The following is a 23148-nucleotide window of genomic DNA, read 5'->3' as shown; positions in this document are numbered from 1 at the left end:
TAGTTCTTTGAACCAAAAAAGACCCCAAATAGCCACAGCAATCTTGAGAAAGAAGAACAAAGTTGGAGAGATCACAATACCAGGTATCAAACTATACTACAAAGCCATTGTAATCAAAATAGCCTGGTACTGACATAAGAACAGGTATATAGATTAATGGAACAGAACAGAGACCCCAGAAATTGATCCACACCATTGTAGTCAATATTTGACAAGAGGCAAAAACATAAAATGGAGTATAGACAGTCTCTTTAACAAACAGTGTTGGGAAAACTAGACAGGCAAATGCAAAACAATGAAACTAGACCACCAACTTACACCATACTCAACAATAAACTCAAAATGGATAAAAGGCTTACATGTAAGTCCTGAAACCATAGAAATCCTAGAAGAAAACATAGGCAGTAAAAATTCAGACATCTCACGTAGCAGAATTTTTGCCGATACATCTAGGGCAAGAGAAACAAAGGACTACAAATGGGACTACATCAAAGTGAAAAGCTTCTGCACAGCAAAATTAACCACCATCAAAATGGAAGGGGAATTCACTGTATGGAAGAACATATTCGCCAATGATACATCTGATAAGGGTTAATTTCCAAAATACATAAAGAACTCATACAACTCAAAAAAAGGAAGAAAAGCAATCCAATTTTAAAATGGGCAAAGGACCTGAATAGACTTGTTCTCCAAAGAGGACATACAGATGACCAAGAGACATATGAAGAAATGTTCAATATCACTAATCATCAAAGAAATGCAAATGAAAACCACAATGAGATATCACCTTACACCTGTCAGAATGGCTACCATCAATAAATCAACAAGTGCTGCCGAGGATGTGGAGAAAACGGCACACTATTTTACTGGGGTGGAAGTGCAGGCTGGTGCAGACACTATGGAAAACAGTATGGAGTTTCCTCAAAAAGTTAAAAATGGATCTGCTTTTTGACCCATTGGTCCCACTTCTGGAAATATATCCTAAAAACCTCAAAACACCAACCAAAGAATATATGCACCCCTATGTTCATAGCAGTATTATTTACAATAGATAAGATTTGGAAACAGCCCAAGCGCCCATCAGTAGATGAATGGATAAAAAAAAGCTGTGGGACATTTACACAATGGAATACTATGCAGCTGTAAAAAAGAAAGATCTCTTGCCCTTTAAAACAGCATGGATGGACCTGGAGATTATTATAAGTGAAATAAGCCAGTCAGAGAAAGACAAGTATCACATGATCTCACTTATCTGTGGAATATAATGAACAAAATAAATTGACCAACAAAATAAGTCCCAAAGCATGGAGGCCTGGAACAGACTGATATATCTCAGAGGGGTTGGGGGGTAAAGTTACGAGAAGAGAAAAACCAAAGAACTTACATACTTATATGCATAGCCCATGGACACAGACAATAATGTGGTAAAGGCCTAAGAGGAGGTAGGGGGCTGGATGGAGGGGGAGAAATGGGGACATCTGTAATACTATCATTCATATATATATATATATATATATATATATATATATATATATACACACACATCTCTGTGTGTGTGTATATATACATACATTATATATATTTTATTTATTTATTTATTTTTAAAGAAATAGGGCTTATGTGCAGTGAGCAACCTACATAATCACACACTACAAGCCTGGAAGGAGCACCAAGAAATGACAGAGGCTTGGGGGTAGGTGTATGTAGGGAGAGTAGTAGAAGAAGAGGCTGAAAATAAGCAAGTTGCTTCTCAGGTTCTCTTCAGTTGCCCTTACTTGCAGCAGTTTGTTGACAGCACCACCTCCGGAAGAGCACAATCTTTGAATATAAAACTATTTACTCTCATTCCCAATGCCCTAGGGAAGGCATGAGCCATAAATACTAACACTTAAAAAATGGAATTTTTTAAAAATTTTATTTTTGTTTAAAATATTACAGATGTCCCTTTTTCTCCCCTATGACAAAAAAATGGAATTTTTAAGGTTGTTTCGCCTTAAGAGGTGATCCTGCACACCAGAGACGAGAAGGCAGGGCAGAGGCAGCAATGCTGAGAGTGAGGTCTGTGGGGGGCAGGTATGCAGCTCTCCAGTTCCTACTGAGAGTCTTCAAAGCACAGAGGCATTACCTGGTGTCAGAGGGGTAACTTCCTGGGACATCAGAACTCACAAGTGGTCTGGCTCAGCAGGGTCATATGAGGTAACATCAGAGTTACACAAATGTAAATACAGGGTGGGGCAAAAGTAGGTTTACAGTTGTTCATATGGAAAATACGATAAATACAATAATAAGTAATAATACAAGAATAAACTCTGTCTCGAGTACTCACAACTGTAAACCTACAGTTGTTCGTGTGGAAAATACAATAATTAATACAATAATTAATAAGTAATAATATAAGAATAAACTGTCTCGAGTACTCACAACTGTAAACCTACGTTTGCCCCACCCTGTATTATGTTACCACATGGACCCTTAAACCTGTTTTTTTCTCTTCACTGTTATCTGTGCTTTGGCTCCTTAATACAGAGAAAAGAGATTTGATCTTGATGATAGCACTTTCCCTTAACATTAAACTGGGAATGATGGGGAAGGACATACATAAACACAGGAAAGAAGGCTCTGTGTCTGGACTTGTCCACACGCATTTCCTTCACCCCCTTCCACACCCTCTGCTCCTCTTCACTCAAGTCCCCACCCTCAAGCCAAGCACTCAGGCCTTGGTCATCACTGAACCACTCCACCTAGGAATTGTGGACTCCAGGAACCCACTTGTGGCTCTCCAAACCTGTTCCAGCATCACACCCACTGTCTCATCTACTCCAGGATTAGCCCCTCTCAAGCTGCTTCTGTCTCTGCCCAGAGGGCCCTTGTCCCTGGCAGCTCATCCAGCCCACTTGATCTCCACCCTCAACCCCCTCAGATGCTCTAGGCAATTCTCTTTCATTTTAGCCAGGGCACATTGCCCTCACCTCTGGCTTTCTGTTTTCACCTTTAACTACATCTACATCCACTTTGCAGGCAGGAGGCCTGAGGGTCCATCCGCCCCAGCCCTTGATCCCATCTTGGTACAATCTGGGCTCTTGCCCCATTAATTAACTATTCCTCCCCACTACTGTGTCCTGGCTCCCGCCCCACAGCAAGCATAATTGTTTCCCATCTTCAAAAAGACCTCCTGGACCCTAAGTCCCCCAATATCTACCAGCCCATCTTTTTTCCCCTTCTCCTTTCAAGCGTCATTGTCTAAATGCAATGATCTAGCCTCTGCTAGAGGACCTTTAGTGGTATAACTAGGGAGCAGAGGACTGGTCCGCAACTTCTGAACTTAGTCACAAAGCATGGGATCTCAAGACTTCCTCTCACATCTTCCAAGGGAAGAACAAAGGTCTGACCAGAACGGAACTGCGTCATTGCCCAAGGAGGGCAAGAAGACAGACGTTTGAGGAGGTGAGTTTGCCATCTTGCACACTGGCTGAGAATGCTGGCCCACATGAGCCTGAGCACACTCCAGCATTCATGCCTACACCACCCAGACTGTGCAGAGATGTGCACAGCTGCAGGTACACGTGCATATGTCTGTGCATGTATACATACGTATATACTATACTCTCTGTCTCATCTCTCTGGGGTTTTAAATCCGGTCTCAGCTGGGTGCTTTCTGATACAACCAGTCTCCCCCCCTTGCCTCCCTCTCCTCCCCTCACTCAGAGAGGTTAGGGTAGAGCATACTGTCTCCCTGCCCCCATCCCCAGGCCAGTTACAGTCCTCTTGCTCTTACACAAGGTCCTGGGCCTACCTGTGACCTAGCTCACAAGCTCCTGCCATTCAGTCTCCTACATGAGGGATCTCCTGGAGTTCCTGCCTCCCTCTAAGGTTCATAGACTATATATACTCCAGTCCCCTGCATTACCTGAGCTGGAGGTGAGGAAAGTCCCAGGGACTTGGGAAAAAGAATCAGAGACCTGGGTTTGAATCCAGATTCAACTTACTGTATGACCATGGTCAGGTTGCCTGACTTCACTGAAGCTCAATTTCTCCATCTGTTAAAGGGTATAACATATGCCCTGCAGAGTGGTCTTGAGGATTCAAAAAAATAATGTTATGTAAAGTATGCAGTCCAGTGTGGGGTACAAAGTAGTGTGATAAGTGGTATAATTAAGAACCAAAGCAGTGGCCTATCCTTACTGAGTGACTGAATAAGTCCCTTCCCCTTGGGGTTGGGGAAACTTGGAGAATGTTCTGGGAAGGAGGTTAATTCCAGCTGATATGATAGAACAGTCCTCATGCCATTTCCCATCACCCCGCACTGGGGCCAGAGCCAGCCCCTATTCTATGCTTTATCTTGTGTAGCCCTCACAACAATGCTATTGTCATCATTCCCATTTTACATGTGAGGAGACTGAGAGATTAATACATCCCCAAGGTCACATGGCTATTACATAGTAGAGCAGGATTCTGACTGCAACAGTCTGACCAAGAGCCCAGGCCCTATCTCTTGACTGCACTGCCTCCCTGGTCCAGCCCTCGGGTATTCACAGCCAGAGAAGAGACTGAGGCCATGACCTGTTCTACCTCTTTTCCTTGGCCCTATGGAAACATGTGGCTATGCCTCAAATGCTATATATTACCCTTCAGACCTGCAGTTGGAAGCACCTACTGGGGTTGAGTGTCCCAAGTTGCCTGTGCTCCCCCAGCAAGAGAATTTGTGTCCTCTCATGGCAAAACAGCCCAAGTAGAGCTGTCCCTCTCCTTGTAAACATGCCAGCTGATAAGCATTCACACCTCTAGGCTGGGCAGACGGTTCTGTATCTGGGTCTGTGGACTTCCCTAGGGCCCAGCGGGCGGGGACTCTGTGGAAAAAAGGTAACTTACATCAGCTGCACCCTTTGGGGAGCAAGGTCAGGCTCCTGAGGCAGCTCTTTCTCTGCAGACCCTTAAAAGCCAAGCGCCCTTCTACATAGAAGAGGCTGGATCCACTTAACTCCACCCACAGAGTGCAGTCCTCCAAACTCAGAGGAGCAATAAATAGTACCGGAAGGAATTACTAGATGGAAGGGTAAGTAAAAAGTTCCTTAAACTCCCACCCCTCATTTTTAGGAAGTCTTCCAGGGTCCGTGAGATAAGTGATGCAGCTTCACAAATGGCGTAAATGCTCAGTGCACAGACTTCAGGCCCCATGGACCCAGGAGGGCATTCCCACCCCGCCTGACACAGGCTGTAATAGTGTGACTTATAGTAAGAAATATATATATTTAGTCTTCATTCACTGTTCCTGGCTTACAGCTCCCAAACCCTTGGAATTTCCTAAGCCTAATAGCAACAGGAGCATATTTCCTTATGTTTGGTCTCTTGCTCTCAGTTCCTGAAGTAGCTTGAGAACCAAGTTTAAAATGGATGTCTTGTTGTTCATGGCAAGCCCCTTTCAACCACACCTGAGCTTATGTTAATGAGGTGATTTTTGGAAAGCCCCTAGTTAACCTAAAGATTGAGGCTGGTTGCCAGGGGAACCAGCCAATTAGAGCACTGGAACTTTCAGCTCCACCCCACCCCCACCTCCTCCTGGGAAAGGAGAGGTGCTGGAGACCCAGCTCAATCACCAACGGCCAGTGATTGAATCAATCATTCCTATGTAATGAAGCCTCCACAAAAAACTGAAAGGATGGGGTTCAGAGAGGTTCTGGGTTGGTGAACATGTGGAGGTGCTGGGAGGGTGGTGCCCTGGACGAGGGCATGGAAGTTCTGCAGTCCTTCCCACATACCTTGCCCATCTCTTCCATCTGGCTGCTCCCGAGTTACATCTTTTATAATAAACTGACAATCTAGTAAGTAAACTGGTTTCTTGAGTTCTGTGAGCCACTCTAGCAAATTAATCAAACCCAAGGAGGGGGACATGGGTACCTGTGATTTATTGCCCACCAGTCAGAAGCACAGGTGATAATCCCAACTTGCAATTAGCATCTGAACTGGGGCAATCTTGTGGGACTGAGCCCTTAACCTATGGGATCTGATGCTATCTCAGGTAAATAGTGTCAGAATTTAGCTAAATTTGTAGGGCATCCAGCTGGTGTTTCAGAATTGGCTGGTGTGGAAAACCCACACAGTGGTGTCAGAAGTGAAGCAGTGTAGTGTGAGAGTAAAGAGACTGTTCTCCCCTCCCACACTCCTCCACCCTCACTCTGTCATCCCCAGACAGCAAACATCCTGAGCCATCTCTGTGTGACCATGCGCAAGACACCTAATCTCTCTAAGCTTCCTTTCTTCAGTGGTCAAGTGAGACAGCTGGTGTGGATGGTGGCCCTGAAACTTTTCTCTCGCTAGGAACCCCTTTAAAGTAAATTTTATACTTGATGCAGTTTAAGGGACCCCAACCGTGCAGTGCCAATGCCCCTCCAACTCCCTAAAGGCGGTTAACAACCCTTCCCCGTCTTACAGAAATCCTAGGTTCAGAATTCCATTACCCACAGGAAGGGAGAGGATTGGGCCCAACAGGGCTGGGGGTGGGGTGGGGAAGGAGGGGCAGCTGTGTGGCGGCTCCAGGCCAGTGTGGAGAAGGGGCTGATGCAGCCTTCTCTTGGGCAAGCTCCCCAGGGCTCCATTATCTCAGCCTGGGACAAAGGGGCTGGAGTGGAGAATCCCATTGTTGGCCCTCCTATGGAAATCTCATTAATCTATTCACCGAGGCTCCCACAGGCCTTTTGTCCCAGGCTTTTTGTCTACTGCACACAACTGCTGCCCCAGGGGGGTCTCTGGCAGCCAGGCAGAGCTTGAACAAGACTGTTCCCCCATCCACTGGGCCCTGCCCTCCTGCCAAACGCCCCCCCCCCCCCCAGTTTACTGCAAGAGGAGAGGGAGGGGTGACAAAAGGACTCCTAAGGACCAGTCACCTACCACAGCCCTAGCACCCACCACACAGGAAGTTCCTCCCCCAATTCTGGCCAGAGAGTGGCCCCCAGCACAGCTGGACTCCTACAACCCTGTCTGGGGCCCTCTAGGGCCTGGTACAGGGCCTAGCATAAACGTTTAGGGGATTAACCCAAAGAGGCCAGAGAGGCAGCTGCAAACTCCTCATTGCAAAGGCTGCAGCCCATTTTCTGCAGTACACTGTCCTGTTTCTAGCCAGTCAGCAAACACTTTCACAATACCTTCTGTGTGCCACACACTGTCAGCTGTTACAGATGCAGAATTGGACCAAACTGTGGCCCATCCTCACAGACTCCATAGTGTAACTGAGAAGATAAGGTGAAAGTGGTCATGGAAGGAGGGAGGGGAGGAAAAAGGGAGGGAAAGAAAGGGAAAAGAATGAGTTCCGGAAGTTCAGAGGCAGTGAATGCTATTTTTGGAGGGAGGGATCAGGGCAACACCTAAAATGGGTGTCTGAAGATGGAAAGCATTGAGGTATATTCATGGGGCTGGTGAAGGCGAGGGACCAGAGCTGAGCAGGGAGTGCTGGCACATCCATGTCATCACTCACTCATTGCCCACAACATCCCACCTAAGTAGATACTATTTACAGATGATAAAACTGAGTCCCAGAGAGGAAGTGTGGCTTGCCCAGGGTCGGGATGGGGGCCTCCTCAGTCTAGCCAGTGTTTTTCCCACCTCTACAGGCTGTGGTAAGGCAGGGATACAGATTGAGGAGCAGACCCCTAAGGGGTCCACACACAAGATCTAAGCACTGTTCTTCCCTGTTCCTATACTGCTTGGCTGGAAAAATGATGAAGCTGGAGCTGGGGAAGGGGGAGGGGAGAGACATAGGAAGATGAGGGAGGGGGCTGCATGCTATGGCTCCGAGGAGTGGGAATGGTCAGGATAGGTGTGTCACTGTTGGGCTGACTCTCTTCATGTCTTGGGTTAAGTTGCTTGTCCTGTTTATTGTCTGTGAACATCCCAGGCTTCTTTGATCCCTCCAAAAATGAAATGCAAGCCAGCTTTCCTCTCCATGCACAGGGCCTAAAGAAATCTAGAAAAATATCAGCCCTGCTCATTCAGGCCTACATGCCTGTGCTCACACAGTCCCACCCATTGGAAGTGCCCTCCCTCTCCCAACCAACTCTTTCCTATCCTTCATGCATCCTCCCAGGCCACTCCAGCCCTGAATGATGCCTTGCCTTCTTGGGGAACCTGGAGAAAGTCCTCCCTGACGGCAAGAACAGGGGGTTTTCTTCCTTTTTCCATTGATCCCATCCCCTTTCAACACTCAAGAATGTTGTCCCCTCAATTCTCGCCTCTCCTGCACGATCAATTTCCCCTCTTCTGCCATTCTCATCAGCCCACAGACACGCTGCTAGTCTCCTGTCTTAGGGGGGAAATGTTCAAAACAATCTCTTGATCCCCCTCCAACTACATCCTTTGGCTCTTTGCTTACTTTTTCACAAAACAAAAAACAGTTTGAAAGACACCTATACTGCTATTCCTGATTCCTCTCCTCTCATTCTCTTTTGAACCCCTCCCAGCCAGGTTTTCATCCTGGGCATTCCAACCACCTGCATGCCTGCATGCGGCGTGGTGCCTGACCACATCGTTAAATCTGGTGGTCATTCCTCAGTGGGCCTCAGCTCAGCAGCATTGGTCTCAGCTGATAACCCCTCCTTCCTGAAACTGCCTCACTGTGCTCCCCACCCCCTGGCCTCCTCAGTCTCCGTCTTGCCCTCCTTTCACCCCCTCTCCCCCCAGGAGCCTTGCAGAGCCCCGGGCTCAGTCCTTGGAACCTTTTTTCCACATTAATTCCTTAGAGACCCCATCCAGTCTTGTGGCCTTGACCGTGGTCTATACATTAAGGATTCCTAAACTTGGTTCTCGAGCCTAGTTTTCTCCCAGACACTTCCCACTGGGTTATTCAACCTTCTTACCAACACCTCCCCTCCAATATTTAATTGGAATAATTGACATGTCCAAAGATCAAATTTCTGATTTCCTCAACCTCCCCCCGCCCCCTTCCCCATCTTCCCATCTCAGGAAATGGCCGTTCCATCCTTTCTACGGCTCAGACCAGAAACCTTGAGGTCATCTCTAATTATCTCTCATACCTCAGACCAGCAAATCAGATTGGCCCTGGCTTCAAAATCTATCCAAACTGTAACCACTTCTCACCACCTCCAGTGACACCTCTCACCTGGATGACTGCAGTAGTCTCCTATCTCACCTCCCCGTTTCTACCCTTGTCCCCCACTCTCTATTCTCAACACAGCAGCCACCATGACCCTGGAAAACATGTCCGATCATATCATTCTTCTACCTCGAAATTTCCAATGGCTCCTTTCTTGTTCAGAAAAAAGGCCGCCAAAGTCCTCCTAGTGTCCTACCAGGTCCTAATGATCTGCGTCCCCGTACCTTTGGGCCTCCCTCCAGCTGTGCTGGCCTCCTCGCTGATCCCCCACACCCAGCTTGCTCCCACCTTGGGCGCTTGACCTTGTTGTGCTCTGTGCCTGCAACAGCCTTTCCCCAGGGCTCCACATGGCTCACAAACACCCTCACTTCAGGTCTCTGCTCAACCACCACCTCACTGTCCCCCTCACCTGATGGTCTCTGTAGCACTCATCAGAAGCTGAGCTACCTGCTGCTTTATCCTCACTAGAAAGTTCAATGAGAGCAGGGACTTTGTTTTGTTCACTGTTCTATTTCAAGCACCTAGGACAGTGCCTGACACACAATAAGTTCTTACTAGACCTGTATCATGGAGGGACGGCTGGATGGCTAATGAGCAAAGAGGCTTGAAACTGCCTCTGTGTCCAAATAAAGGAAAAAGTTAGGATGAGTAAATATGAGCCCAGTGAGATGGTGAGGGTGGCAAGAGGCAAAGCCAGCGAGTTACCTCAGGTGGACAGGGAAAGGGTGCCTGCTGCAGCTGAAGGGTGCCCAGCCCAGCAGCCAGGCACCCCAACTAGCCTCCTTTATTTTAAACCTTCCTCCTCCTCTCTTTCCCCCAGCCAGGCCTCCGGGAGAGGACAAAAGGGGCAATGGAATTCCCATCAAAGGCCACCGGACACATGGTAAAGAGATCAGGGCCCTTGGGATCCTGCTTCCTCAAGGTAGTGAGGCCTCCCCGCCAGGCTGGCTCCTCTCTGGGATGGGGGTGGGTGGGGGTGTGCTCTGGACCTGTACTCTTCATATGTCAAATGCCAAACAGCAGGAGGTCAGCCTGAGTGAGGCTGGGCAAGCGGCCCCCATCTGGGCTGTGTGCACACACACTGGGGGGAGGGGAAAGTGCAGAAATCCCTGCCTATGTCCTCGGTCAGGGCCACAGACAGGCTGTGACCATCTGTTGTTGTCTTGAGAGGCCAGGCCAGGGGCCCAGCACCCTTGAGGATAAACCTTCCCATTCTCCCAGCCTGCTAGTGTTTGCAAAAAACTTTCATGTTACCATTCAGTTTCACTCTTGCAACTTCTCTGCCAGATAACTCATATTCTCCCCATTTTACAGAAGAGGAAATGGAAGCTCAGAGAGGAGGAGTGATTCTCCTAAGATCCTAACAACTAGTAAGAGGGGAAGCTGGGACTCTTAGAACATTCTGCCAGCCCTTCCCTCTCCCAGCCTTGACCAAGGTGCTTAGGCACCAAATGCATGGCCATCTCAGAGCTTCGCTCTCAGGCACAGCTCCAGTCCAACTGTGTCTTCAGCCTCCCTCTTCCAGGAAGCCTTCTAGGAGTGACAACCCCGTGGAAGTTCCTAAGAATGCTGCAAAGTCTAGAGCCCCATACAGCCACTCCTTTCCCACCCTGGGCTGTTGGTCTCTCCCTGGGTGTTTGGCCTAGGACCTCTTAAGAGCAGTTCAGCCACCCATAGGAGTGGATAATTCCCTAACTGCAAATGATCACGCAGGGGCTAGGCAGTCTGACAGACTGGGGAGGGAGCACCCATTCTGGGAAGAGCCCTGCCCAAGGTCACACAGCCAGAAAGGGGTTTGCACCCAAGCATTTGGCTTCTACCTCTCAACACATAGGATTAGACTCTAATCCTATGCTGTCCAAATCACAACCTCTAGCAACAGGTGGCTATTTAAATTTAAATTCACTAAAATGTATTATTTTAAATCTTAAATTATTATTAAAAATAAAATTATATTATTAAAGTTAAAGTACATTAAAATTTCAGTTCCTCTACAGCACCAGCCACGCTTCGAGTGCTCAGTAGTCATGTGTGGTAGTGGCTACTGGATTAGACAGTGCAGACACACAACACCCCTGTCAGCTCAGAAAGTTCTACTGGACAGCGAGGCTCTGATCCCAACCAGCACTTGGTTCTGAAGCCAGGGCGCTTCCCACTACGAGGGGAACCTCCACAGCCTTCTCTTGAACTAGGAGTCACACTTTCTAGGATCTCCAGGTAGACTTCCCTAGACTCAGACTCCTTTCCTTAGGTTTCCTAGGCAGTTTAATGGCAAGGCTAGGCCCCAGCTTCCGCAGGAAAGAGGGAGGAAGGGGCTCCCCACCAGCCCAGCCTCTCCTGCCTGCCACCAGAGGAGGGGCAGGCTGAAGCGGAGCAGAGGGCAGTCCGACAGGGCAGTTTGTCATCTTGCCCTTTGGGCTGTGCTTCCTTCCCTCCCCCATCAGCTGCTCAACACCCATCCCCCCTGGCTTACCATCCTCATCTTCATCAAATCCCAAGGACAGATGGGGGCCAGCAGGGAGAAACGTGACCACAGTGAAAGCACTCTCAAGTGGCAACAGAGTCCGGGGGTCACAGCTGTGTCCCCCGAGGCCTGGCCAGTCCCTCATGTCCGGCCTTGCAGCAGCCCCGGCTTGGGCTAAAGCCAATCTCAGTGTGGGGAGGAGGGGCCACTTAGGACTCTTAGGAGGAGATTTAGGAATCTGTAGGTGCTGGATTATTCCAGAAGAAACAGCCACAGTTAAAAATGCAGTCACTCATCCATTCAACACACATTCAATCAGTCCCCACCATGTCAAGATATAAGAAGAGGATATAAGGATGGACAGGTAGGCTCCCTAACCCGCTCGACCAGGTAGGGAGGAGGTCTGTTCTGGTATTAATCCTTGTTTCAGGGTAGATGAGGATCCTTTGTCTCTGCCCAGTGATCTGCACGGGCTGGACACCCTCCCCCCCTCCCCCCAGACAGACATGAGTGAGTGCGTGCTCACACACACACACACACACACACACACACATACACACACACAGAGCTGCTGCTGCTGCTGCCAAGAACTCCCCCCCCCCCATGGTCTCTCTGGCCAATCACAGCACTGAAGGGTAAGTCCCACTGCCCAGTGGCCCCCAGGGAATGTATTAGCACATTTGAACCGCTCAACCTGCAATGACAAAGCCTGGGGCCTTGGGAGGAAACACAGCAGGAGGGGTGAGGGCCTGTGGGGAGCTATCCCCGCTTCCCTCCCAGGGAGAGCTCAGGACTAGATTAAGCATTGTGGGGCACAGAGGAATTTGGGGGCCTCAGCTCCAGCAGAGGATAAGCGATCCATAAAATCCCAATTTACACACTCGCTGATCAAACGACCCATCTACCACCCCAGGAGGTTGGGGGCTGCTCCTGGGCTTCCCCTACTTTTGCAGAAGGTCCTGGGGAGCCAGGAGCTGGACCCAGGTCACAAGCTCCCAATATTTTATCTGCAGACACAGTCCCACCCTGAATCCCCATAAGAGGCATCATCCCCAGGGCTGCTTGTACCCCTGTGATCTGGCTGCCTTTGGGGGTGGCCCACCTAGCAGCCATCTTTGTCCTCTGTGAATAACAGCTTTTTCTCTCCTGTGCTGCCCCGGGGACTGCCAGAGCTGACTTCAGCCTCATCAACACAACTAATCACTTTTCCAGCTCTGAATCCCTACTCTCAGCCCACCCCCTTCTTTCCAACAGCTCCTCCAGGCTTTCTCCTGCCCCTCCTGGTGCTGTGCTGCTGGGGGCTGTGCTGAGCCCTTTTCTGCTCCCCCCCCTCGGCCCCCGGGCTAGGCCAAATCCAGGAACAGGGGGTGGGGGTGGGGTGGGACACCTGTCTCCAACCCATCTCCCTGAAGACACCAGAAAGGGAGAACTAGCCTAGTTACTACCCTTGTCCTTTTCCCAGAAGAAAACACAATTTGTCTTCACCTCCCTAAACTTTGTTCCCTTCACTTAGTTAGGCTGCTGGGAATTTCAGGAACTGAAAACCACTCTGGTGAAAAAGCATCCACTTTTAAACCAACTGTACCTCTGGGAGGTCCAGGCTATCGGGCACTCACCCTCCATGAAGGGCCAAAAAGGCTGAGTTGCTTCTCCCTAATGACTGCCTGAGAGGAGCTGCATGGAGCAAATACAAGTTTTCATGCAGCCAAGTTAAGTGAGTCTTTGAGGCTGGGAACTGCCCACCCTGACACCCTCCTCTCACTACTTAAGCTTAGATGGAGTAGGTTAGGGATAGACTTCAACTCCTGGGCCCTGGGAGGGATAGAATAGGAGGGGGGGGTCACCCTATGTCTGTGCATCCCAGACAGTTTGGAAGGCTGGGCTGTTGTCTCGCAGAGGCCATTGCATACTGGACTGGGGCTTGTTCCCCATGTCAATCAGTCCCCACAGTAGGCTGCTAGGTGGGGGCTATGGTGCAAGCCCATTCTACAGCAGGGCACACTCCTCCCCTTCTCCCTTTTCCTCACCTTCACTGGCTGCTCCCAGGGACCCACAAATGCAGGCTGGACTCATTAGCAACTTGAGTTAGACAGGTGTCTGAAGGCCAGCCTGAAAGACTGACCCAGGGCTAGGGTCTCTAAGCCCACACCAGCAGGCCCAGGGCTCAGAGTCCCACCGCCTTCCTGTGGCTCAGCTGGTGCAGAGAGTGAGTCAGCCTCTGAGATGTGGGACAGGGGTCTCAACCTCTCTGTTTCTTCCAGTGAGAAGCAGGAGAAGGGAGCAGCTGCCTCGCAGGCTGGCATGAGGGCACTGAAGGAAGGATGGTACTGTCAAGACTGGCTAGAGGGGGATTAGGGGCTGGAGCAGGATACCAGGGTAGGCTCTGACTTGGCTCCTAAGAGGGCTGGCTAGGAGCTTTAGCCTTGGAAAGAGTGGGGGGGACAGAGAAGGGAGGATGCTTTCTGATGCCAAAAAGACCCAATGAGCTTGAGAGACTCAAGGAGAGAAGAGCAATTTCCAAGTTGCCTGCTGGGCCCCAGAGTGGAGAGCACTGCCTTGCGGGAGTAAAGTCCCTGTCACCCCTAACTGATTGACTGTCAGGTGGGTCTGCAGAGGCCATGGGGGAACTGAACTCACCATTACTGAAAATGTAGCCTGAGTACCAAACCACAGCTTCCCAGGATGCCCTAGCCTGAACCCTGACTCCTCTGACCTATGTCCTGGGGCATCTCTCACCAGCTCCTCCTCTGCCAACAGAGGGAGGAGCCCCAGGACCTTGACATGCCCACCCCACCCCCAAATTGCCTCTTAGAAACTTCCCAGGCAAGGTCACGTGCCCCTTCAGGTCCTCTTGGGAGCCCACCACACCAGACCCAACTTCATCCTGAGCCACACTTTTCATGGTCCCTGGGAACTTTAGCAGGGAGATTTAGGGGTCCAGGTGAGACTCTACAGGACCCCCTGGAGGCCCACTAAGACCTCAGACTCCCCAAGGAAAACATCTCTGCCTTCTGTCTCCAGAGTCTGTGCATTCACCCAGCCGTGATACCCTGGAGGCCCTGCATCTCCACTTCTTGCAGCCTCCACCCATCCAGCTGGTCACTGAGTACCCTTGACACCCTCTCCAAAATGACCCACAGCTCTCTCACCCCCCACCACAGCTGGCCCAGCCTCGGAACTCAGGTCTCTGCCCTCCTAATCCTTATCTGGATGGCTGCCAAGTGGTCCTTCTATATAAAACACTCAACCCCCACTCCCCATGGAGTAGACAGCAAAGCCCTTAGCCTGGCACCAGCAGTGGGTCAGTTTCTCCTTCCTTCCAGTCTTGGACCCTGCCATTCTGGTCTCTTCTAGTCCCTCCAGCCACAGCAGTCCATTTTCTAGGCCATACATGTCCAGGCCTTTGCTCTGTCGGTCCCTCTGCCTAGAATGCTGCCTTCCCAGTTCTGCAGCTGGGGCGCTCCCAGGCTGTTAGGCCACTTTGACTCTGATACTATTGTTGGCTCCCTCTTGGGTGCCTGGACTGGTCCCCTGAACATCTGCCCTGCCACTCAAAGGCTTTATTTAGAGTCGATATCACCTCCCCTGCTCAGACACCCTTGCCCCTGGGCCTTTGGACAGCAGCTCTCTAGCCCAGCAGCCCCTTCCTGCTCCCTTTCCATCATGTCCTCTTCCCTCCCGAAGCCCCCTCCCTCAGAAAACTTTGTCTGAGGCCATGATGGTGAGAGCAGGGCCTTTGGAGTACTTTTTACTATAGGAATTACTTGTTATAAGTAAGTCCTCTTTTGAAAGATTCGTTACTTTTTCATTAAGGCACTTTTTCATCGAGGCATTGAGGCAAGATTTGCAGTTGAAACCTGTACTTTGCCCTGGCTGGAGCTGACCCCACCCTGGGGCGTCTCACCACATATGGAGATAGTGACAGCTATGCACAAGGCTCGCAGGGCCTCGGGTGGGTTCCAGTCAAGCACCAGGTGGAAAGGCTGTGGTTACTGTCCAGCTCAGGCACCAGTTACCCAGGGCTGGGTAAGCCCTCCCAGCGCCCATCTCTGTGTCCCTAGGGACTTGGCCCTGCGTGGGTGTGAGATGGAGGATAAGCTCAGGACTCGTTACCAGTTTTCAGTCATAGGCCCCTTTTTCAGTCTGGTAAACATGTGGCCTGTTTTCAAAAATACTTTTTCAACACATAAGATAAAAATACAGAAGAAAAAAATATACCTATGTATAGTGACAAATGTTAACTAGGTTTCTTGTGATCATTTCACAATATATATAAATATTGAATCATTATGTTATACACTTGAAACCAATATGTCAATTATGCCTCAATAAAAAATAATAATACCTGGGATTACTTTGTCAATTTTACCTCAGTAAAGCTGGGGAAAGATACATTTTAAAAATACATCAGTCTACAGAGGGAATTAATACCATTGAAATACAGTTCTATCCATGAACTCGTCAGGGGTCATGGACCACATGCCTCAGCTGGAGACACTAGAGCCCCACCCACCCAGCCAAGTTTAAGACCCAAGGTTGACTTGAGTCCATTTAGGTGGCATGTGACCTCCAAGAAACTTAAGCTTTAATGTCTGGGTGACCCTATGTTCCTGGGCCCCAATATGTGCCCCTCTCAGTGCCTGGGGTGGGTGAAAGACACACCCCTGCAGGGCCAGGCCTGAGCCGAAGTAGGAAGCAGGCCCAGGCAGCCCAGCCAGGCTTCCCCAGTGGTGTCTCTGTCCCCCCCTTCATCCTTCCCAGCCCTGGGGTGCTGAGCTGAGTAACTCCAGCTATGCAGCCTGGCCGGTCTACCTGGGTGTGAGTGGGCAGGGTTGTCCTCAAGGGGGTGGTCCCCCACACCTGCAGGGTCACAGGAACAGAGAATGAGAACTTGGGGGGAGGGTGCTAGGCAAAGTCTGAACAACCACAGCAACCCTTTCTGTCTGCTCCTGTACGGATCCCAACACATGCCAAGCACTGTCCTAAGTGCTTGACACACATTAGTTCATTCAATCCTCACAATAACCCTGGAAGCAGGTGCTACTGTTATTCCCGTGTTACAGAAGAGGAAACTGAGGCACAGTTAACATGTCTAGGTCACCAAGCTAGGACGTGGTGCCACCCACCCAGGCAGTCTGGCTCCAGATACTTTTCTGCCTCTTCCACTTATCAGGTAAGAAAATGGAGGTATTGGTTGATCCCCACCATTCTCATCGCCCCTGCCCCCCGGAGTCCCCTTCCCTCGACTCCCCGCCATACCCAGCCCCCAACCACAGAGTTCAGACATTTCAAAGTGCTTCTCGTGGCACCAAATAAGTCATGGCAGGTCTGAGACCCCAGGCCCTGGTGACAGTCACTGCCACACCCTGAGGTAAGTGATCGGAGAATCAGGGCAGCCACCTGCCTATGACCAGGGCTAGGGGAATGGGTAGTGTTGACTAGGGAGAGAGACTCCTGACAATCGAATATGTCTGAACACCTGAAAGACTATCTGCTGGCAGACTGCACAGCTCGGTGCAGCCCCGCCATTCCTCTCCATTCTCGAATGAGGCAAATCCTCCATGAAAGATGTTTGGCTTAATGTTAGCTGTCTGAGAACACCTGGGTTATCTCTAGATGTGATGAGCTCCCCATCAGTACAGGCATTCAGCCTAAGAGGCTGTCTCTACTGGGAGGGCCTCTCTCGGGAAGGGTAAAGGGCTCTTCCCCTCCTCTCTGCAGTTTTTCTGGGCCATCCCCAATTGCATGTCTAGCAGGCACTGTAAACCCCACAAGTCCCACACTAAACTGACCACCCTCCCCAGTCCTCCAGCTGCCTTTCCCAACCCAAAGAGGCAGGCAGCCCCATCTTTCCCAGCAGGGAGCTTGCCCCTACGACCCCAGCCTAAAGCGGGCTACGGTATGAAAGACAGCGGCATAAGAACGGCATCCCACACAGGGCTCAGTCGGTCTGGAAAAGGATCCCCTTTTAGAGGAGTGAGGGTGTGGTCACTAATGAATGCTGTCTCTCTGAGGAGCTGAGTGGAAGGGGCGATTTCCCCTGGTGGCCAGAGTTCCCAGGAAAACCACAAGCAGACTGGGTAGGGGCCAGGCAGAACCTCATGAAGGGGGCGGGGTGTTCTTTTTTCACTATAATCTGAATCCCACAAGTTTTTCTTTCCCCACTGGCCTGGAAAAAAGAACAAATATCCAGACTCTTGAGCATCCAAGGGCCAGATAGGCCAGTCAGCAGCAGTGAGACTCTCCCAGTTTCCCACTAATTCCCACTGAATTAGGGTCTCTGTCATCTACGAACAGCCTGCACCTGGGGAAACTCAGTCTCTTTGAAACTCCACCAATGATGCAAGACCTGGCTGTCAAGTACTGGTCTTTTCCCTGAGTCTCTTCTCCAATCCATTCTGTGCCCATTCCACAGCTCTGAGCAGGTCACTCCCCTGCTCACAAGCCTTCAGTGGCTCCCTTCTATACAGGGAATACAAGGAGAGTGGTCCTGAAAGCATAGCCTGTCCCTTTGCCTCTTCACTGGTCCCCCACAGTGGGATCACATCCAAAAATAATGGTTGTTGGGTGAATGGTTGCCTGGATAAAATACCCAGGGCCTGGCACACAGCCCTGCTGAGCGTGCAGTGAGTGTAGCCATGCGTTACACTAGGTGTCTGTGGCAAAGCAAACACTACCAGGGCCAGGGGCGTGCTCTGATCCTCCCTGGCCAGGAGAGAAGCTGAGGGTTGTTATGGAAGACCTGAGGTGTGAAGGTCTGGCTCAGGGCCTGGTACACAGGTGCCCAGGAATCCCCAACCCAAGCTGGGAACCCTTTGGAGCTTGGCTGAGGTACACCCAGGACAGCAGGTGCTCAAAACAGGTTTGAGCAGCCTCTTTATCATATTTTCCCATCCATCCCTGATTAATTCCAGCTCTGGCTCATGTCTCATTTGATCTTCACAATAGTGCTTATGAGGTAGGCACTGTTCTTGGTCCCATTTCACAGATGACATATAGAGTATTTAATAAGTGCTTTATAAGTGTTAGCTATGATTTATCAAGACACTTATGAAATGCTTGGAGAAGCTAGATTTTCCTGCCACTTATCCTGGTTCCTGGGGACAAATAGATCCTAAAACAAAATAAGCCCTAAACACCATCTCTCCAGGCAACACACTCACAGATGAGATGATGAACCCACACCCCAGCCTGGGCAGTGGGAACCTTTCCCATTCAAAGCCTGGCCCCTAACCTTGATCCACTACTCCTGATCCCTTAGCTCATCCTATCCACCTGCCAGTAATAAGACCGTGAGACAGCACCACATGTGAAGGCAGGAGTGGTGGGCTGAAGGCTCAGCCCTGCCCTCAGTGCTTCCGAGGGGGCTGGACTAGGGTGAGGGCTTCTGGATGTAGGGTCCCATGGGCTTCAGCGGGGTCCAAGAACCCTCTAAAGAAGAATGCAAAGTCTGATGTCACATGATGCAAGTGCATTTTTCTGGGGATAGCTTTTGCTGGTTCCTTGGGGGAGGGCTATAGATAAAAAAAAGTTATGGACCCCCAGGCTGGATAACCTTGAAGGCCCCTTCTATCCTTAGTATTCTTGGGCTATATGCATTTCAACATGAACTACTTCCCAACCTTCAAGGCTAACTCAGTTGCTGCTCCAGGAAACTTTCAAATTTCTTGCTTCTTTGACTGCAGCACAAGGCTTGGGACCCAGTTCCACAGCCTTGCAGGGTCTCTCTTGTCTTGATCTTCCACACTAGCCTGCCAGCTCCCATAAGAGAGCAAAGCCAGCCGAGGGCTAAGATGGCAGAAGACACCAGTATACACCATGGTCAGCCTAGTGGGGCTCGCCTCTGTCCACTGGAAGGCAGGGCCTGTTGCAGACCACAGGTGCACCTGGGCCTCGCATCTACCTCTCCCTGCTGCAGCCCTGAAACCTTATTGAGCTGTGCTCCTGCAGGGAACCTGTTTTTCATTAAATCGGGGTAAAGGAGTCATTAACTGCCAGCCAAGTCAAGAAGAAGCAAAGTTCTGCTAGAAGGCACAGGGAGGGTGAGAGAGACCAGCCTGTCCCCTGGCCTCCCTGGCTGACCAATGGTGGGGGAGGGGGAGGCGGGGAGGCCGGGCTCCTAAGGGTCCAGCAACTGCAGCAGTAGGAGCTGGGGGTGGAGAGTGGGGGCAGTCTTGGCCCAGATAATAAGCAATTGTTAATGTGATCCATATGGATCCTGACTGGCCTCTCTGTTTAACAGGATGATAATGGCAGGGAAAGAATGCTGGTCTGTGGGGAAAGGAAGGGGCAAAGTCCTCCCTGACTTGGGGGAGGGGGAGAGTCAGCAAAGAGGGGAGAAGACCCACCCAGGGGCCTCCACCCACCCAGGAGCACAGAACTATTTTCCTGAAAATGTCCAGATTCTATGCTTTGCAGGCTGTCCTTATAAAAGCCCTTTAATTCAGCCAACAGCTATTTATGGGGTACCCATAAGGTGCGGAAGCCCCGCGCCGGGCGCATGGGGGCAGTGTGCAGCGAAGTGTGCGCTCCACCTCTACCCTCCCGGAGGCGAGGCCTAGTGCGGACTCGGCCACAAAGGCTGCAGGAGGCACAGGTGCAGGGTCCCGGCAACGCGGAGGGAGGAGCGAGAGCCGGGGCTCCGGGGAACTGAGCGGAGACGCGTGGCGTCCGGGCCCGGCCTTGAAGAATGAGCAGGTTGTGGAGGACACGGACGACGGGGGCGGCGTCTGGCCGAGGGAACAGCAAGAGCGAAGGCAGAGAGGCGTGAAATTGCGTGGAGAGCCTGAGATCTCAGCAATAAAGCTGCAGCCCGGGTGGGGTGGGGGAGGGGAGGGCAGGGGAGGGGATTCTCGCTCCATAAAATGCTGCAGCCACGAGGAGTAGGAGGAAGGCTAGTAAGGGCTCTGAGAACAACACACCGGGGGTGTCCCCAGCCCCGCTGCGGTCCCTGGGCTGGCGTTGTCGGGTCCCAGGACCCTTGGCCCTGCCCGCCCCTGTGTCTCTCAGCCCCGTCTTCTCCTCGGAAGATGGGTGTCCCCCTGAGGAATGGGGGTTACGTGGGCCCCTCCAGGAGCGGCTCCCCTGTCCCAGGTAGCTAAATTCCCTTTGGCCCAAGTGGGCTTTCCCCCAGAAGACACTACAGCGAGGGCACAGGGGTCACTCCTTACAAGGGCGGCTGCTGCGGGCACCAATGGAATCAAGTGGAAATAAATGAAATGGCGTTAAATATGGGAAAGGGGGATTTACGAGGCCTGTCACTCGGCCCAGCCCCGCCCGCCGGCGAGCCCCGCCCCTTCTCGCCCACCCGAGGAGGCCCCGCCCCGCCTCCTGCCCCGCAGCTCGGCGGCGGCCCGGGACCCGCGCGGCTGCTGGGTCCCCTCAGGTCCGCGGCACCCAGCCGCCCAGCCCGCCCGTCCTCTGGGGCTAAGGCACAGGGGAGGCCGGCGTTTGCTCCCGACGACAAGCTCCGGGGCTGGGGCTCAGAGGAACCCCTGCCCCCCTCCCCCGCCCCCGAGCCCGGCCGTGTCCAACAGGATGCACAGGGGTTTCAGGTGGGATTCGGGAGGGTCTGGGGTTCCCCGTGCATGGTCAGAGTTCTTCGGACCCCAGCACCACCTGGCCCACTCCAAAGAACCCACGAGGAAGGCCCTGAACCCCAAGAACCGAGAAGTTCTGCCGCCGCAGGGGCCCAGGATGGAGCTGGAACCCGGTCCGGGCTCCTCGCTGCATGGCCGGGGTCCGGAGACTGCCCCGCCGCCGCGGAGGACGACACAAACATTCTTCCGTCCTCTGTTCGCCTCCAAATTAGGTATCCATGGAGACAGGGCCAGGCAGCCTGACAGCCCCGCGGCCTAATCCTGATTTAGTGACCGTCCCTTTAACAGCCCACCCACCCGTGCACCCACCCCTGCGTCCCCGCTGCCGCAGGCGCGGGCTCCGGGCCACTCGCACTCCCCCTCGCGCAGACCCCTTCCCAGGCCTCCTTCGCCCAGGAGGGGCCCCGGGCCTGCAGGCGGGCCGGGCAAGGGGACCTACATTTGCTGAGCACCTACTGTGTGCCCTTTACAGAGCGAGTTCGTAGCAAGGGAGTCTGTGTAGGCAAGAGTGGGCTCGTGGAGTGGGGAAGTTTAAGGGGCTCCGTGGGTCTCCCTGGTAGCCTGTAGCCCACGGGGGAAGGTAAGTGCCGCTTCCTGCAGCACCCTGACCCTGAGGCGGGGTCTGTGCTCTCCCGGGCCAGAGGAGAAGAAAGGAAGGGCTAGGCATCGGGGGCGCGGGCCCGAAGTGGCCTCAGTCTCCTGTCACTGCCCCGTCACGATGCCGGGGAATCTCCGGGCCAGGAACCCAGCCCCCCCACCCCACCCCCCACAGGGGCCGCTGGACAAAGACCTGATGGAGTGGGAGGGGCCTGCGGGCCGGCCTTCGGGCTCCGGACGCAGGATCCTTCTGGGACCCGAACCCGCAAATCCTGGCTCCCCACCCCCCAATCCCGCAGGCTCCCCCCAGAGCCCGCTGCTCGCTATTGCTGCAGCCTCCGCACCAAAGGGGGCGGCGAAGAGGGTGCCGGTCGGCGGCGGAGAGGAGATACCCTTCTCTGCCCTCCCCCTCCCCCCGGGAAGTGACCCTCGGCTCCCGAGCACCCGCCTGGGTCTCTCGCTGGCCTTGCCCTTCGACCCCCGCCTAGTTGAACCCCGCGACCCGCAGCCCCCGCCCTCTCCGGCCCTCGCACTGTCCCGCGCCCGCGGACAAAGCTCCCGACACCCCGACCGACCGACCGGTCACCACCCCCTGACCCCCGCCCGGCCGCGCGCCCCCGCGCCTGCCCCAGCCTGGCCCGCGGCCCGTACCTCGGCATCCCGGCCGGGTCCTAGGTGAGTGTGCGCGGCCTGGGGGGGCGTCCGGCCCCGGGGCCGGGGCGCGGGCCGGGGGCGACAGGCCGGGGCTGGAGGGCAGCGGCGCTCACCATCCTGGAGCCGCTACTGCTGCGGCCGCCGCGGCCGGGAGCGGGACTGGGCAGTGGGGGTGGCCGGACAAGGGGCCGCCCCGGCTCCCCCCGCAGGCAGGACCCCCACCCCCACCCCCGCCTCCCCTCGCCCGCCCCCAGCACCCTCCCTCGAAGGCCTTTGCTCCCCTCCCCTCCTCCTGCTCCTCCCCTCCCCTCCCCTCCCCTCCCCTAATGCCCCTCCCTCCCCCCAACTCCCGCCCCTTCCCCGGCCCTCTCCGCCCCGGCTCCGTCCCGCCCTCCCCCACCTCGCCCCCGCCCCGCCCCCACCTCCCCCGGGCTCGCGGGCCCCTCCTCTCGGCCTCCCGCCTGGCCCCGCCCCTCTCCCTCCACAAGCTCTAAAATAAATTAGCCTGGGGGGCGGCTAGCCAATGACCCTTGGGGTGGAGAGTGTCCCGGGGGCACTCTCAGGCCCGCCCCCTCTGCCTGGCCGTCAAGGCGGGAAGTTGGGGTGCGGGTGGAGGCCTGGCGGGCCCAGTCGGGGTGGGGGACCGGCCGGCCAGGGGGAGGCCCGGACTCTGCCGCGGCCGCGGAGCGTGTCCACTGGGTGTGAGCGGCTTCCTGGGTCGAAGGGCAAAG

At 53.0% G+C, this 23148-nt stretch overlaps 1 protein-coding gene across 1 annotated transcript in view; it reads right to left on the bottom strand.

Moving 5' to 3' along the window:
- The window catches only part of FIGNL2 (fidgetin like 2), a 28693-nt gene extending 6198 nt beyond the window's left edge, over positions 1-22495 (bottom strand). The window contains exon 1 of the mRNA XM_087814663.1: positions 22415-22495. The gene's annotated coding sequence lies outside the window, so the exon portion shown is untranslated. The remainder of the gene's footprint in view (positions 1-22414) is intronic.
- Positions 22496-23148: the final 653 nt, after the last annotated feature.

Source organism: Miniopterus natalensis, chromosome 2 (genome assembly GCF_054644295.1).
Source record: "Miniopterus natalensis isolate mMinNat1 chromosome 2, mMinNat1.hap1, whole genome shotgun sequence".
Lineage (NCBI taxonomy): Eukaryota > Metazoa > Chordata > Mammalia > Chiroptera > Miniopteridae > Miniopterus > Miniopterus natalensis.
This window is presented reverse-complemented; position numbering and strand designations above follow the sequence as displayed.